We start from the raw sequence: 15,728 nt of genomic DNA, 5'->3' as shown, positions 1-15,728 counted from the left end.
CATTAGAGATTGTGTTGAAATCTATAAATCATCTTGAGTAGTACTGACATTTAAAGATATTAAGTCTTCAAAAAAAGTTAAGTGTTCTTTTCCATGCACACAGTATGTCTTTTTGCTTGTTTTTGTCTTCTATAATTTCTTTCATCAATGTTTTGCTATTTACAGTTTATACATCTTTTATCTCCAATGTTAAGTTTATTCCTAAGTATTTTATTCTTTATGATGTTATTGTAAATGGGATTTTTTCTAATTTCCTTTCCAGATAGTTTGTTGTTAGTATCTAGAAATAGACTTTTTGTGCATTAATTTTGTACTATGCAACTCTACTAAATTTATTAATTGGTTTTTAAAGGTTTTTTTTTTTTTTTGCATGTGGCTTCTTCAGTGTTTTCTGTACTTAAAATCATGTCATCCACCAACAGGAACAAGTTTATTTCATTTTTCTGATTTAGATGCATTATGTTTCTTTTTCTTGCCTAATTACTCTGGTTAGAACTTATTGTCCTATATTAAATAGAAATGGCAAGAGCAGGCATCCTTGTCTTGTTCCTGATCATAGCGAAAAGGCTTTCAGTTTTTCACTACTGAGTAAAATATCCTATATGGGTTTTTTTATATATAGCCTAATGGGCTTATTATATTGTAGCAATTTTTTTTTATATTACTCTTTTGTTGAGAGTTTTTGTCATGGAAGAATGCTAAATTTTATCAATTGTTTTTTCTGCCTCTATTAAAATCATCTTATAATTTTTATCAGTCATTTCTTAAAAGGGTATAACATGAATGATGAGAAATGATTTTTGTATGTCGAACTATCCTATTATCCCAGGGATAAATCGTAGTTGTTCATGGCTTATGATATTTTTGAAGTGCTGTTGGATTTTGGTTGCTGGTATTTCACCGAGGATTTTTGCTGTATATCCACCAGAGATATTGGTTTATAGTTTGTGTGTGCATATGTGTGCACACGTTTGTGATGTTTTTCTCTGGCTTTGCTATCAGAGTAGTTCTGGCTTCATAAAATGTGTTTGAAAGTATTCTCTCCTCTTCAATTTCTCGGAAGAGTTTGAGAAATATTGGTATTAAATTTTTCTTAAATATTTGGTGGAATTTACCAGGGTAGCTAGACATCTGTTTCAGGGCTTTGTTTTTTGGGAGTTTTTGGTTACTGATTCAGTCTCCTTACTGCTATAGGCCTGTTCAGGTATGTTTTCCTTCATGATTCAGTCTTGAGAAGTTGTATGTTTATACATTTCTTCTAGGTTATCTAGTTTTTACACAAATATATATATATATGTGTGTTTGTGTCAAAAATATGTATAATAAATATATAAATAAAATAAATATGTATATAAATATGTGTCAAATATATATAAAATTGTTCATAGTAGCTTGTGATTCTTTTTATTTCTGAAGCATTAGTGTATTCTCTCTTCTTTTATTTCTAATTTTTAAAATTTAAATATTCTCTTTTCTCAGTGTGGCTAACATTTCATCATTTTTTATCTTTCAGAAAATCAATTCTTAGTTTTGTTTATTTTCAAAAATATTTTAGTTTTTTCTATTTTATTTATTTTTTGCTTTAATCTTTGGTATTTCTTTCCTTCTGCCAACTTTGGCTTTGTTTTTCTTCTTTTTCTAGTTCCTTATTTTATTTTATTGCAATCATGGGGCACCATACACTGGTTTTATATACCATTTGACATATTTTCATCACACTGGTTAACATAGCCTTCTTGGCATTTTCTTAGTTATTGTGTTAAGACATTTATTTATTTATTTATTTTTTATTGTTGGGGATTCATTGAGGGTACAATAAGCCAGGTTACATTGATTGCAATTGTTAGGCAAAGTCCCTCTTGCAATCATGTCTTGGACCCATAAAGTGTGACACACACCAAGGCCCCACCCCCTTATAGTCTACATTTAGTAAGTTTCACATGTACCCTTGTAAGATGCACCGTAGATATAATCCCACCAATCACCCTCCCTCTGCCCATCCTCCCTCTTCTTCCTCTCTCTCTCCCCCTTCCCCATATTCTTAGGTTATAACTGGGTTATAGCTTTCATGTGAAAGCTGTAAATGAGTTTCATAGTAGGGCTGAGTACATTGGATACTTTTTCTTCCATTCTTGAGATACTTTACTAAGAAGAATATGTTCCAGCTCCATCCATGTAAACATGAAAGGGGTAAAGTCTCCATCTTTATTTAAGGCTGCATAATATTCCATGGTGTACATATACCACAATTTATTAATCCATTCATGGATCGATGGGCACTTGGGCTTTTTCCATGACTTAGCAATTATGAATTGGGCTGCAATAAACATTCTGGTACAAATATCTTTGTTATGATGTGATTTTTGGTCTTCTGGGTATATACCTAGTAGAGGAATTATAGGATTGAATGGCAGGTCTAATTTTAGATCTCTAAGTGTTCTCCATACATCTTTCCAAAAGGAATGTATTAATTTGCATTCCCACCAGCAGTGTAGAAGTGTTCCCTTTTCTCCACATCCACACCAACATCTCTGGTGTTGGGATTTTGTGATATGGGCTAATCTTATTGGAGTTATATGATATCTCAAAGTAGTTTTGATTTGCATTTCTCTGATGATTAAGGATGATAAGCATTTTTTCATATGTTTGTAGGCTGTGTGCCTGTCTTCTTCAGAGAAATTTCTCTTCAAGTCCCTTGCCCAGCCTGAGATGGGATCACTTGTTCTTTTCTCGCTAGTTCCTTGAGGTGAAAAATCATTTAGCATTTATCACTATAGACTTCTCCATAAGTACAGCTGTTGCTGCATCCCATAAATTTAGGTATGTTGTATTTTCATTTTTGTTTGATTCAAAATATCTTCTAGTTGTCCTTTTTATTTCTTCTTTGAGGCATTGGTATTTCAAAAATCTGTTGATTAATTTCTACATATTTTTGATTTTCCAGCTTTTTTTCTGCTATTAATTTCTAGTTTTATTTCATTATAGTTAGTAAAGATATTTGATAAGACCTTTTTCTCCCAGGGTTTGTTTGCATTTCTTTTCTTTTCTTTCTTTCTATTAAAGGGGTACAAATGCTTTTATTACATGGGTACCTTTAATAATGTTTAAGTCAGGGCTTTCAATGTGCTCATCACCTGAATAGTGTTCATTGTACCCAATAGGTGGGTAATTTTACCCTTCCCTTTTTCTCCCTCCCCTCTTCTTGATTTCCTATGACCTTTACATTCCTTTGTGTCTGTATATGCTCATGATATTTGGTATCATTTTAATCTTCTTAAATTTGTTATACGTCTTTTGTGACCTACTATGTGATATATTCTGGTGAAGTTCCAAGTACACTTGAGAAGAATGTATATTCTGCTACTGTTGAGTGGAAAATTCTGTATCTATCTCATAGTTTCCTTTGGTCTATAGTGTTGTTCAGGTCCATTGTTTCTTTGTTGATTTTGTGTCTGATTGTTCAATACATTATCAGAATGGGATATTAAAGTCTCCTACAATTATTGTATTGCTGTGTATTTCTCTCTTCAGTTCTGTTAATATTTGCTTTATATATTAGGGTGCATGTATATTTATAATTATTATATCTTCCTGATAGATTAACCCTTTTAAAAATGTCCTTTGTCTCTTGTGATAATTTTGATATAAAGCCTATATAGTCTGATATACATATACGCACCCCTGCTATTTTTGGTTGTCATTTGCATAGATTATACTTTTCTGTCCCTTCACTTTAGCTTATGTATGTCCTTAAGTGAATTTCTTCTAGAAAGTATATATTTGGGTCTTGCTTTTTTTTTTTCCCCCATTCAGACACTGTATGTCTTTTGATTAGGGGAGGGTAGAGGCTAATGTATTTACATTTAAAGTAATTATTGGCAGATAAGAACTTAATATTGCTAATTTTGGGGTTTTTTGTTAGTTATAGGGCTTTTATCTGTCTTTTCCTTTCTTGTTGTCTTCCTTTTGTTTCTTTAAATTTTTTAAGTTGACAGATAAAATTGTATTATTTCTTGTATGTAATGTATTTTAAAATATATGTATACATTTGGGAATGGCAAAATATAATTAACATATGTATCACCTCACAAAGTTATCCTTTTTATGGTAAGAATACTTAAAATCTATTCTGTTAGTTTTTTTCCCCAAAATACAACATATTATTAACTATACTCACCATGTTATACAATAGATCTCTTGAACTTACTTCTATCTAACTAAAATTTTGTATCCTTTGACTGACATCTCTCCAATACCCCTTTCCTTTTCCGTTTTTTCTTTCATTTGGTGTGTGTTAATTGCTTTCTTTTTCTTGTATAACTCCTAGAGGTTTCCTGTGGGTGGTTTTTTAGGGGGGGTCATACATAGTATTTTATAGTTATAACTGTCAATTTTAGTCTGATAATCACACCTTCTACCCCTTGTTCTAGAGTGGACTTAACTGGTCAAGTTGTAAGGGTAAGTTAATATTGTATGTCATAGTCCAAGAAGTCAAGATGCAACTTACAGAGGTGGTCAATATGTAGAGGTCACTTTTCTACTGAGTACATGTGGTGCATGTGTAGTCTATGAAAATTAGGTTAACTTAAGGAAGTGATCAATGTAGGGAGCTGGCATATGGAGGGTCTACTGTATTTGTCTGCTTGATGCTGTCCAATAAGTCCCTAAAAATTTCTTCATTCTTTTTCATTGTTTGTTATCTCTTTTAGTACATTATTTCTGTTTTAGAGTTTTTTATTTATGTTATATTTATTATATTATATATTATTTAGTCATTTTTTAATTTTCAGGTAAACGTGAGGTACCAACCACTAGGTTACAATGTTTGCATTGTTAGGTAGAGTCTCCCTTGTAGTTGTGTCCTGCACCCAAGAGGTGTGCTATGTACCCAATATATACATTGTGCCCATTAAGTACGAACACACCAATCCCCCTCCCTCCTCTTTTCTCCCCCTCCCTCCTCGCCTCTCTCCTCTCCTTTATTCCCCCTCCCCCAAACTTGAATTGAATTGAGTTTTTCTCTTATATGGGCATGTATTAGATTGTCTACTGGCTTCATATTAGTATTGAGTACATTGGATACTTGCTTTTCCATTCTTGTGCAATTGTAAACTGATCTGTAGTAAACAATCTAGTGCAAATGTCCTTATGATGTAATGATTTTTTTTTTTTTTTTGCAGTTTTTGGCTGGGGCTGGGTTTGAACCTGCTACCTCCGGCATATGGGGCTGGTGCCCTACTCCTTTGAGTCACAAGTGCTGCCCCCTAATGATTTTTTTCTTCTGGGTAGATGCCTAGTAATGAGATTGTGGGGTCAAATGGAAGGTCTAATTTAAGTTCCTTGAAGATTCTCCATAGTTCTTTCCAAAGAGGCTATATTAATTTGCAGTGCCACCAAGAGTGTAAAAGTGCTCCTTTATCCCCACATCCACACCAGCATCTAAGGCTTTGGGACTTTGTGATGTGGGCTATTCATCTTATTTTGTGAAATTCCATTGCTTAATTTTATCCTTTGTGCCATCATGGAAACTAGGTTTTGTACTTTAGTATCTGGGTGTTCACTTTGCTGGTGGTCCATTGTGATTGTCAGCCTAGCAGGGTCCTCAAACTTTTTAAACAGGGGGCCAGTTCACTGTCCCTCAGACCGCTGGAGGGCAGACTATAGTTTAAAAAAAAAAACTATGAACAAATTCCTATGCATACTACACATATCTTATTTTGAAGTAAAAAAATAAAATGGGAACAAATACAATCACACTGCCTCATGTGGCCCGTGGGCCATAGTTTGAAGACCCCTGGCTAGAGAATAGGTCTAAGTATTTCCTGTATAGCTGGTCTTGTTGTGATGAATTTCCTCAATATTTGCATGTCAGTAAAATATTTGAATTCTCCATCAATCTTGAAACTTAGTTTAGCAGACCAGAGAAAATAAAAATAAAATTGTATAAGATGAAGGAGAAAGGTATATCTTAGTTGTTCTATATGAGAAAGATGAGAAAAGTAGAAAAAATATCTACCAAAAGAGACAAAAAAGGAGAGAAATAAAAAATAAAGAATAAAAAAGGCTGAAAGAACACAGTAGAGATGGAGGAGCCCTTGCTATTTAAGAAAGTAAAATTAAAAGTACCTCCAAAAATACCCCCAAGTAAACAACAACAACAAACTACAGGAAAAAATTGGGAAAAGAAGACCAAAAAGAACAGCAACAACTACACACACACACACACACACACACACACACACACACACACACAGCAATATATTGCCTGTACACCAGGTGGGACTGTGGTGTTAGGAGATGGACAATATACACGCTGTTTTTGCTGTATAAGACCTGGGCTGGAAGCCACTATTTAGTGGCTGAGAGACCTGGTCCTGTCTTCCTAATTTATTTGCTCTAAATCAGGGCTTAGTCCTTTTGGTAGCATTCAGTCTGTGTGGGATTGGGATCCTGAAGCTCTTGCCAGATTTCTTAGGAGGCATGCCTTGACCTTCCAAACAGTGCCCCCTAACCACAATGTGGCTTTTGTTGGCTTGGGGGTGGGGGGCATTCAACCCACCCCAAGAATGACTGCATGAGCTCAGCAAGTGCACCAGAGCTGGCCAAGCACTAGGACTCTGGATTGTTCCTCCCAGGTGGTCTTCCTACAATGATGGTGCCCTGCTAGTACCCAAGTTGCTCAGTGATTCAATCCTAGCTGCTGGATGCCATTTGAATTTACTTGCTCACTTAAGCCTTTCCAATGCAGCCCAGTTCAAGAACAAAAAACTGCAGGACAGCTTTTTTCTGTCTCTAGTCCTCAGTTGGAGGGCCAGCAGGCCTCTGCCTATAACCAGGCACTTGCCTTCTGTGCTGGTCTTCCTCAGCTTCTGACCTCCTCCTTGTCTCCTGGAGTCCCCTACTGCTTCACTGTGCCCCTGGAGTGGTGTTTCTGGGTGGGATCCCCCAGCCAGAGGTGGCTGGAGTCTTCTCTCCCCTGTCCCACCACTTGTGGCTGGTAAGGAGATGTCTCTAGCCATCTTGCTTCTTCTCTGTCTTAGAGTTTATTAACCCTTCAATTGATCTAGTCTGTTGTTGAATACCCCTAGTGAATTTTTAATTTCAGATATTGTGTTCTTCAGCAACATGAGTTTTGTTTTTCTATTTTTTTTATTAAAATTTTTACTTTGTTCATGCATTGTTCTTGTCTTCTCAGTGAACATCTTTATAACAGTTGTTTTGCTTTTCTATCAGGTACATCAATGTAACTCCATTTTCTTATGATCAGTTTATGGAGATTTATCTTATTTCTCTCTTTGGTACATTTGAGCCTGATTTTCCATTTTTCTTTGACTCTTTGTATTAGCATCTATGCATTAGACAAAAAAGCAGGCACCTCTCCCAGTCTTCACAGACCAGCCTGGTAGAGGAGAAAACCCCCACCAAGCATCCCTCCCAGAGATTCTGTGGCCTATACCAATTCTTTCTCTCCCCAGGGTGAAGTAGGCAGCTGCAGTTTTTGTCTTCTCACTCTGTGGTGAGTAAGAGGAGGATCTATGGATTTAAATTTCCACCTCTGCTCTCCCATAGGGGATTAGACTATGCCAGACTCATCGGAGCTCCAATACTGGCAAGTCAGATGCCAATTCCTTGGGCAATCTCAGGGAAGTTGGGCCATTGCAGGCACAAATCAACTTTTCCCAAACCCAGTAGGCAATTAAGAGCTGATATTTTTCCTCTACTTGCTCTGTATTAAGCAGGGTGGATGGTCTATGGCATATACCAGCCTAAGCCACATTCTCTATTCTTTTCCAGGTGGTCAGACTGTCCTGTCAGAACTCTAAGACTGGTAAGACAGACTCCAGTCCAATGAAGAGTCCCCCTGAAAATCTGAGGCACTAGATACATAAACCAAATTTCCCCTCCCCTGCAGTAAAAGCTGGAAGCTGGTATGGGGATCTCTTCCTAATTATGTGGCACTATACCAGAGGGAGGGAACCTGGTGACAAAATGTCCTGATTCTCCTAACTGGGTCTGGCAAATCTGATTTCATGTTTGCCTGAGGTAATGGAAACTTTTCAATTAGTGTTAGGATTTCCCACTGGGGAAATTTCTCCATGAATTTTTTCTAAATTGTATTTTTGGGTAGTAAGGAGGAAAGTACAGGGCTTCCTATTCTGACACCTTGTTCTTGACTTTATTTTTCTTTTCTTTGTAGAGACAGAGTCTCACTTTATGGCCCTCGGTAGAGTGCCATGGCCTCACACAGCTCACAGCAACCTCCAACTCCTGGGCTTAAGCCATTCTCTTGCCTCAGCCTCCCGAGTAGCTGGGACTACAGGCGCCCGCCACAACGCCCGGCTATTTTGCAGTTTGGCCGGGGCTGGGTTTGAACCCGCCACCCTCGGTATATGGGGCCGGCGCCTTACCGACTGAGCCACAGGCGCCGCCCGACTTTATTTTTCTTAAATTACTCTCTTGTTCACTATTTCCACTAAAAAATCTTTTTCCTTTTAGTGACTTAACCTCAAAACCTTCTAGGCATCCTTACTCACAATTATCATAAAAATTGCTGTATCCCATTCTTTTTATTTCCACATTACTTTTCTATTTAGAGCCTTTCTCTGTCTTCATGGTCTCTTCCACAGATTGTTCTAAGGGCTATCTAATTATACTCTTGGTCTAATCACTACCTGGTGTTGACTTGTTGCCCTCTTAGTATTTAATCCTTGATTCAAGATAAAGTCCTCACCCTTTCATCACTGCAGCATGCAAAGCTTTTATCTACTATCTATCAATCTATTACTCTATCATAATGTCATGAATACCCAATGACCCATTATCTAACATCAAAATTAGAACATTAGTATTTCTAACATATTTCTAATTACATACTACTCCTGACTTCCATTCCCTTAGTCTCACCTCTTGAATTTACTCTCATCCTGAATCGTATACTCATCATTCCCCTCTTCCTTTTTTTTATTGTTGGGGAATCACTGAGGGTACAAAGAACTAGGTTACACTGCTTGCTTTTGCTAGATAAAGTCCCTCTTCATTCCCTTCTTTTTGTTTTTAGTGTGCTTCGATAGCATTTATGTATATTCCACAAAAATATATTTTTGATTATTTTAGTTGTTTATAACATTACAACAGGGAATCAATAATAATCTTTTAGGATTTACTGGTTTTCAACTTAATATGATGTTTTTAAGAGACAACAAAATTATAGCATGTTTTTGGGGGTCATTAAGAAAAAAGAGATTTGTCTATTAGCTGGAAGGACCCCAATTACCAAATTGCTGCTATACAATGAGGGCAAAGAAGCTTATGGTTAAAAGTATGGCTAGGGTGCTTCTTTACTTCTTAGTATTTCCATGCTCAATAGCAAAGAGATGAATAGAAACTATACCAACCAAAAAAACCAACCAACCATCCAACCAACCAACCAACCAACCAAACAAACAAGTCCATGCAGTATTACTGAGACTCATCCCATAGGAATGAAAATTTGGCTTACTTCACCAGGTGAGGACCAAGTGCAAGTTGTTTGGCAGCTCTCCTCAGAGACCCAACCATCGGAAATGTTCTAGCCTCTCAGAGCTCCTAGGTTCTGGTAATACTGCTTTTACCCCTTTGCTCCCCTAGTCTTGAGAGAAGTATCTCCTTCCTACAGTTAATACTGTGTGGTGCTTTCAGCATCTGCCTTTTCATTCCTTTGGTTTCTTTCAGTATACACCTATGTAGCTAATGCCCTCTATTAAATATTGTTATAAATATATGAAATATACACATGGGTAAATAATGTGGAGTCTGATTACATTTAATCATTATCATATCGTATTTCAGAGACTAATCTTTTCATACATTTTATGCTTTTCACCAACATTTATTAGATACATTTTATATGATTGAGTTAGTGAAGGAAAGAGATGTGTTAACATAGCTTCTGCCACCAGAGAGAAGGGGCAGGCTAAACTGAATAAGAATTACATTTGAATAGTGATTTGTAGCCTTTAAGCACGAGCTATTGTGATACACACTATGTGATAGAGCCAGGCAGATATTATTTTTCCTAATATGTAGATGTGGAAATTGAAACTTTTGACTAGACTTTCTAGTTTCAGAAACTCAGACTTTCAGACTTTCTAGCTCAGACACGAACTTAATATATTTTTGCTGCCACACTGCCAAAAGTGTATGCAAAGTGGTAATTTCACTGAATGTCTCGTCTAATTGTTACTAAATTTCTGGAAGAGGAATTTCTGACTGCAAGGACTGAAGAGTTTTTCATTGGAGGACAATGACATTAAAGCTGTATTTCCAAGTGCATCCTAATGGGTAATTATAGTATCCAGGGTATAATCTCACATCCATCGTGAGGGGATTCCCTTGCTAAAGAGTTTCTTCAGGGCAGCCTTCCTATCCTTTATATCCTTCATATTTCTCCACTATAGATGAAAGAATTTAACATTGGGGTCACTGCCATGTACATTACAGTTAGCACTGCATCTTTTAGACTATAACTGGTCAGAGGGTGGAAATACATGACCATCATTGTACCATAATACAACGAAACAACTGTGAGGTGGGAACCACAGGTGGATAAGGCTTTGAACACACCCTCGGTAGATGGAACTTGTAAGAGTGTGGAAAAGACCTGGACATAGAAGATAATAATGCATAGCAAAGGCACAGAGAAAACAACAACCCCTAGGTACATAATCTTCACATTAAGGTGAAGGCATAACGTCACAGTAGAAGTTGGCCACCTCCTGGTTACCACAGAAGGATAGACCAGCTGTGAGCAGAGTGTGGGACAGGGCATTGGTATTTCCAACCACCCAAGACCCACCAACTAACAGAACAAAAGACTTAGGACTCACAATTGTTGTGTAGTGAAGTGGGCGGCTAATGGCCACAGCACGATCACATGCCATTGCAGCCAAGGTATAGCTGTCTGCATTAGCCAAGGCTATCGTGAAATACATCTGTATTAGGCCATCCCCCAAAGGAAATGTTTTTGATGCCCAAGAGATAGTGGCTAATGTTTTAGGGATGGTTATAGATGAGAAGAAGATGTCAACTTAGGAGAGGTTGGCAAGGAAAAAATACATGGGGTTGTGAAGGCGAATGTCAGAATGAATGGCCAAAATGATGAGCAGGTTTCCAGTCAATGTGATGGGGTAAATGAACAAAAAGAGAACAAAGAAGAAATATTCCTGCTTCTGCTTACTTGTAACTCCAAGGAGAATAAAATCCAGGTTAGAGGAATGATTTTCTTTCTTCATGGCTTCTTCAGCAATGAAAGGGGAGAGGAATCCAGAATTATTAGCATAGTTAGTGTATGTAATGATCTTCCTTATCCACCACTTTTCATCAGTCTATACCTAGGTTTTTAAGTCCATAGATAGACAATATTTTTAGGTAAAATGTCTGTTGGATAATTGGCCTAATTGTCATTGACCCCTGGATATTTATCTCTAAGAAGTGAGCAATCTGGGCCAGGTACAGTGGCTCGTGCCCATAAAGCTAGGAGTATGAGAGGTCAAGGTGGGAGGATTGCTTGAGCTTAGAAGTTTGAGACCAACCTGAGAAAAAGTGAGACCCATCTCTACTAAAAATAGAAAAATTAGCCAAACATTGTGCCGGGCACCTGTAGTTCCAGCTACTTGGGAGGCTGAGGCAGGATTTTGAGGTTGCTGTGAGCTAGATTGATGACATGGCACTCTAGCCTGGGCAACAGAGTAAGAATGTCTTAAAAAAAAAAGTGAGCATCTATGAATTGAATGTAATCATCCTTCAATCTTAGCACCACCACCCTAACGTCTGGATTTAATCACATAATGAGCTGACTGTTTACTAAAGAGTGTTGAAACAACAGTATACACATTTAAAAAATAATGAAGAGAAATAATTCCTATGGGATTAATTGAGAGAAAAATCTCCAAATTTCAGAATAAATAAGAGAAATATGTTTATAAGAATAGGAAATTTATTTCTTAAACCAGACACAAAACGAGAGAAAATACTATAAAATTTGACATCAAACAGTGACATTTGTGTAAAAAGCACACCAAAAAGGAAAGGCTAAGTCATGGGTTGAAAGAAGTATTTGGTAAACACATAATCAATAAAGAATTAGTATTCAGAATACGTGACAGCTCTACACACTCATAAAAAATAGGGCCAAAATTCTAGTAGAAAATAGGGGGCAAAGGTTTGAATAAAAAAATTATAGAACAAGAAACTGGAATGGCCAATAACCAAAAGGAAAGCTCTTTAACTAAGTTAAAACAAAATTCAGTTTAACATTCTTCATTTTGGTGTGTGTAAAATGTAAAAATGTGACAATTTCAAGTGTAGGGAGAAATAGAGAAATTAGTATTGCCAGCTGGAAAACAACCAGCAATTCCACTTCTAGATTACATCTTAGAGGGTGTCCAACCTACAGCCTATGGGCCACATGTGGATTGTGTCATGACAGTTTTGCTGGTGTTGGATATCACAAAAATATGCACAGACCTTTTCTTGTTTCATCAGCTTTTGTAAGTGTTCGTGTATTTAATGTGTAGTCCAAGACACACCCTTCTTCCAATGTGTGGCCGAGAAGAAAAAAGGTTGGACACCCTGTGGAAGTTTTAGCACGTGTTCAAGACGACATTCATTGTCATACAGAAAACTTAGAAATGGTCTGCCAGTGGAGGGATAGATAAGCATGTTGTGTCATTTTCTTATTGATGCATTCTGTATAACAGTAAAATGAAAGAATTCATATGAATATGTTTAAAACATTAACATGACTGAGAAAAACTGGAGGATAAATGCTGTAGCACATAATGTATACACATTGTAATCTTTAAAATAATAATGTCTATGTAGTAAAAGTATAAATCCTGAACGGCAGTATACTACTAATGCTAGAGCTGCAGTTGTCTCTGGAGGTAGAGGGGCAAAAATTAGATTTTGGATGGAAAAAAATAACTATACTATTTATTTATTTAAAAACTGTGGAGTAAATAAGACCATATTCTTACATTTGGCAAGTTCAGATGATAAGTTTTGTGACCTTATTCTCTTTGCCTTTCTGATGTTTTGACAACATTGTAATAAATTTAATTTAAAATAAAGATTTCACATGAGATGGTAATCGCGTCCAGAGTGCGGCCGTGAGACGGCTGGCTCGTGGTCACTTTTCGTGAATGTAGGAGTCAGAGTGTTCCCTGTGAAGGGGTTGAGAATAAATGGGGGTTTATTTACAGTGGGAATGGGAATCCCAGGGTCTGTAAGTGTTGAGCCAAGCATAACACAGACATTTGTTTCCTGGCCTCAAAATTATACTTATTTTTTTTTCTTTTTATTAAACCATAGCTGTGTACATTAGTATGATCGTGGGGCACCATACACTTGGTTCATAGATCGTTTGACACATTTTCATCACATTAGTTAACATAGCTTTTGTAGCATTTTCTTAGTTATTTTGCTGAGACCTTTACATTCCACATTTACTAGGATTCACATATTTTGCATAGGGCATTAGAGGAAAGTCTGTACATTATTATAATAATTATATAATACGTAATATAACACATACACTGAAGTGAAAATGATTAGGATTATGTCCATAACATTAATATGTTGCCTTTCCCTATTTTAATTCTGTTAACTCTGTATATTTTTAATGATTTTTATGTTAATTTTTTATCATTTTATGCAATGGAAAATGTGAGAAATGAATAAATAAGCAACTCATCTGGAAAAAAAAATTATACTTATAAAAGGCAAATGCGATTGTGTCTGCCTCTTTAAAGCAACCCATCAAGCAACCCATCACTTAACAGATGATGTCTCAGTGCCTTATCCTTGAGGAAAACTCAGGGACAAATTGTTCAGGTGAGGGTAATTTTTGACAGAAATGTGTCAAATCTTTATCAGGAGCTGGGGATACAGGGATGAGGTAGGAAGAATTCATTCAGAAAAAGAAATTTGTGATTACAGCGTAGAGGGTTTGATCAACATAGGAAAGTACAGACTTTCTTCGTTAGGTATGAAGAATTAGTAAAGTGGAGGTGGGTTGCAATAGCCCGCTCTGGTAACAGAGATATGTGACCTTTTGTTTAGGTATGTATCTACTGACAGCAGGGCAACATTTTGGAGTGAAAAATCTGGTGCAAGGACAACTGTGAAGTAATAAGAAGAATTAAAGAGTGTAAGAGAAATAGATTAGAAAAGGAGAAGAGGTTGATACAGCCTACTTGGAATCAAAAGCAACTTAGAATCAGAGGAAAGGTTTCTGACCATGTGGACTCCAGGACAGGATCGGCAGTGCAGGACACCAGAGTGTAGCCATCCTTATAGAAAGATGATTTCTACTGAAACCCTGGGGAAAAAGGCACAGAATTTTACACACCTGGGAGAGGAGCCAGGAGGTGCGTCAACATGAATGCTAGGGGCAGAGCGAGAGCTTAAAGGTTCCCAGGATGAAGTCAGAGTCCCAGATAATGCTGGGCAACTGAACTCCACTTTCCTGGAGATTAGTGCTCTGAGATTATCTACCACAAAACAGACAATGCTGAGAACAGTTTTGCTGGGCCAAAAGAAGCCAAGTGCTTCCTTTTGTTACCAGGGGTACCAGACATAGCAGACAAGGCCAAGGGGTTGTGCCCTGAGTGCGTTCAGCCTCCCTGGTAGTTCAGCTCATCAGTGTTTGATAATAAAAGAATTTTCTGTTGGGTCTTCTTCACATGCCCTTTGTATGTAGGAGTGAATGATGTCTTAATAGCTCCTTTCTAAGACAACACGCTGTGCCAGTGCCCTTGTACACTGGTGTGTACACACCTACACATATGCAACAAAACATCAGAAGGTGGAGAGAGCTCCAGGCAGAGACAACTAAGCCAGAATGTGTCCTTCCTGATTCTGTTCTCATGGACGAAAGCTAAAGGAGAAGCGGTCTCAGAAGGAGAGAGTGCTCTCTCTGTCTTTGTCTCTCTCTCTCTCTGCCTTTTTTTCCATCTGACCTTGAGAATTTGGGGACTGGAGTCAGGGCTATGTTTGAGTATTTGTTTTACTACTTCCTATCTGAGTGACTTTAGATAATTCAATTCACAATTTTTCCCATCTGATAAAGTAACATAATAATTCTACTTACCTTGTGGGAGTTTTGTGAGGGTTGAAGGATATTACGCAGGCAGTGGCTGGTGTTCTGTTGCTTGTTGTTGCTGTCACAAAGGCTCTCTCTCCAACGTCTCCCGCCCCTGCCTGTTGAGTCAGCTCAGAAGCTGTTTACAAGTGTCCTGCCCTTGGCTTTCACTCCCCCGCAACAAATGGGAATCTCATAGTCAGCTAGACTAGCATTCCTTTTTGCAGGCAGACATGCTGGCGAGCTGGTGTGTGGTCCTCTGTTTCTGAAGCTGAGAAGGTAATACCAGGATGATTTGGAAAGAGGAGCCCTAAATTTCCTAACTGTGAAGCAAAAAGGGTGGAGCCTTTTTGTCCTGTCCTGGCTGAAGCTTGAAGATGAGAAGTCTGGTTTCCTCCTTAAGGAATCAGGGCAGGTCATAACATATAGAAAACTGGAAATTATTCTCTATGTTATAAAGTCTCCTGAAACGTAACTCCCTCAGGTTTTCATTCAGGTCAAAGCCAGAGTAATTGATACTCATTATACACTTCTATGACTGTGTCCTGAGGTGACAAAGTGGCTCTCAAGAGTAATAGTTCCCAGAGTTCCTTTCCAAGAGGAGGAA

General features: G+C 37.4%; 1 long non-coding RNA gene and 1 pseudogene across 1 annotated transcript; both read right to left on the bottom strand.

Annotated features, from left to right (window-relative positions):
• Positions 1-10,346: 10,346 nt before the first annotated feature.
• On the bottom strand, positions 10,347-11,270 carry LOC128571061 (olfactory receptor 1A2-like; annotated as a pseudogene).
• A 1,428-nt stretch (positions 11,271-12,698) lies between these two features.
• LOC128570641 (uncharacterized) lies at positions 12,699-15,224 on the bottom strand. The gene is made up of 3 exons (XR_008375597.1): positions 15,131-15,224; positions 14,278-14,359; positions 12,699-13,202 (listed from the first exon to the last, which is right to left on the bottom strand). It is a non-coding gene; the product is annotated as an uncharacterized LOC128570641 (long non-coding RNA).
• Positions 15,225-15,728: the final 504 nt, after the last annotated feature.

This window comes from Nycticebus coucang, chromosome 18, assembly GCF_027406575.1.
Source record: "Nycticebus coucang isolate mNycCou1 chromosome 18, mNycCou1.pri, whole genome shotgun sequence".
NCBI classification, from domain to species: Eukaryota; Metazoa; Chordata; class Mammalia; order Primates; family Lorisidae; genus Nycticebus; species Nycticebus coucang.
Note: the sequence above shows the minus strand (reverse complement) of the source record. Positions and strands in the feature narration are given on the sequence as shown.